The sequence below is a fragment of the Amphimedon queenslandica genome, unplaced genomic scaffold (assembly GCF_000090795.2).
Source record: "Amphimedon queenslandica unplaced genomic scaffold, v1.1 AMPQUscaffold_13298, whole genome shotgun sequence".
Classification (NCBI taxonomy): Eukaryota; Metazoa; Porifera; class Demospongiae; order Haplosclerida; family Niphatidae; genus Amphimedon; species Amphimedon queenslandica.
In genome coordinates this window covers 4044-6272 of record NW_003546466.1, presented here as the reverse complement: position 1 = coordinate 6272, position 2229 = coordinate 4044, and the positions used below count along the sequence as shown (strand labels likewise).

General features: G+C 35.7%; 1 protein-coding gene and 1 long non-coding RNA gene across 3 annotated transcripts in view; one reads left to right on the top strand and one right to left on the bottom strand.

The window, feature by feature from the left end:
* Positions 1 to 2229, top strand: part of LOC100640124 (X-ray radiation resistance-associated protein 1-like) — a 14969-nt gene that overhangs the window by 9082 nt on the left and 3658 nt on the right. The gene's annotated exons all lie outside the window — the stretch shown is intronic.
* The window catches only part of LOC109583545 (uncharacterized), a 3856-nt gene continuing 3527 nt past the window's right edge, over positions 1901 to 2229 (bottom strand). Inside the window, exon 5 of one of the 2 annotated variants that reach the window (XR_002185575.1) lies at positions 1901 to 2173. This is a non-coding gene — a long non-coding RNA (uncharacterized LOC109583545). The remainder of the gene's footprint in view (positions 2174 to 2229) is intronic. The other variant, XR_002185574.1, reaches the window with a different exon arrangement.

Here is a 2229-nt window from a genome sequence, read left to right as displayed (position 1 = left end):
TGCATTACTGTCAATGTGATTGATGGCATGTAAAAGTGAGTCTTCGAATTTAAAGTTAACATCTTCCTCTCTTTTGATGACAATGTCATCGTTAATGATTATTTCAAATATACCAAGATACTGGACAAACTGACTTTTATCCTGTACTTTGTCAATAAGAGATTGTGATGTTGAAAAAGCCAGAAATGTAACAACGATTGATCCTTCATCAATTTCAATCAGTTTGGCACGCTTAGAATCACGTTTAAAAAGGTATTGAATGAGGTTTTCAAGACTTTCAACTGTTTTATCACTCCAGCACCCAGTAAGTTTAATAACAATTCTACTATGTGCTTCTGAGGTTTCATGTGGTATAGGTACTTGCTTTATCGCATCCTTCATTTGTTGCAGTGCAGTTGATTTTTTAAATAGTTTTAATTCTTGTACATACTGGTCAAGTTCCAACTGTAGCTCATCACTTAGAGGAAATTCATTCACAAGGTCTTCAATTAAATCAAATTTAAAAAAACTGTAATGACTTTTAACTGAATACAATAGACTATCAAGGCTTTTACAATTAGTTAAAGGCTCTTCTGTAAGAGGCACTTCATAATCATCCGTTAAGTATCGAGCAAAATCTTCAACATTATACTGCTTACAATCGTTATAGTAAGACCTGATGTGCTTCATAACTGAAAGGAAACTTTTACGAAGCTCCTTAACTTTTTGAGGTACCTCAGAGCTCAGTGGAATTTCTGAAGGAAGAAATAAATCAGTCAAAGTTTTAATGTCAATCATTAAAGACCACCTCAGATTATGTTCCTTCAATACGTCACGCTCCCAATCTTCAGCTAGTGCAATGGCTGCATCTTTAGCTGGACCACCTGCTTTAGCAAGGCAATGTACAAAATTACGACATTTCTCTTCTAATTTGGTCATATCTTCTTCACAAGAAGACGATGCTACAAATTCATTTTCAATTTTACAAAAAGATGGTGACTTTCGAACATCTCTACTAATAAGACCCTTAGAAAAAAATTCCACAGTAACAGATTCCAAGCAATCTTCAGTGGCACGAAATAAAAAGGCGAAATGCTTTCTCAATGTAGTCTCAACTGTTACAGTGGCATCAACTTTTGTTCCTATTTAAAAAATAAATGATAAATGTGCATCAATATAATGTAAAACTGACTTTTTCTTGCAACACAAGAACATTCAATCTTTGTCAAAATTTGCTTAGTTAAGATGCATTCTTTTGCATCTAAAAGTGACATCACAATTATTTTCCATGTTATTTCAGAATTATTATCCAGGCAACATTGAGCTACAGCACTAACACTATCGATATGTTCAGCATCCTCCACTTCCTCTTTCTGGTTAATATTACTAATGACTTCTTGTGTCACGTTAGGAAGATAACAGACAAACTGTTCCCAAGTACCAGCAGTAAACTTTGAGCTACTCAATAACTCAACCAATTCATCTTTTGTTGGCTTATCTATTAGATATGATGTATAATAAACCCTAGACTACAGTTCCTATAGATTAGCCTTACCTGTAAGAGTGGGTCCAGGATTAAGTTCCACATCTCCTGATATTAAGAGGAGGATAAGAAGACAAAAAATAGATAAAACAAGTCTAGGGCCCTTTTCTTGTGCAGTATTACTAGCACTAGCTCTACCAGTTCCACAGTAAGTGTTACTACTAGTACTAGTAGAAGTACTGGGTTGCCTCCAATGGCGGGAACAGTTCCAGGATCCTATTCTAGCTCTCCACTGACACAAATCAATCATGGCTGAGGACTTCCTTTAGAAAACATCCAATGCTGCAATAACAAGAGAGAAGAAAAGGGGGCCTGTCGATTTGAACAAAACAAGAAAGGGCGAGGCTCCTTTGGTGAGGCTCCTTAGATAGAGGAACAAGGGTGGATTGTGTAGGAGTAACTAATATGAGTAAATGCCCTACTGATGTACAACTAATTGCATGGTAGACTATAGTCTACCATTTACAATCACAGAAGATGTTTTACATTTTTGTACTTTTTTGCTCAACAACAACTGCTATAAATATGAATGGTTCTATTCTAATGCTGAAGGACTTGATTGTCTCTCCTCCTCAGAAGGAGCACTTCCATCAGAGAACTCTTCCTCTTCCTCCATCCCCTCATCCTCTCCTTTTTTATCAGAACCACCTCCTAAAGAATAAAATAAAATAATAATAAATATAATAGTAGGAAGATGACAAATGTAC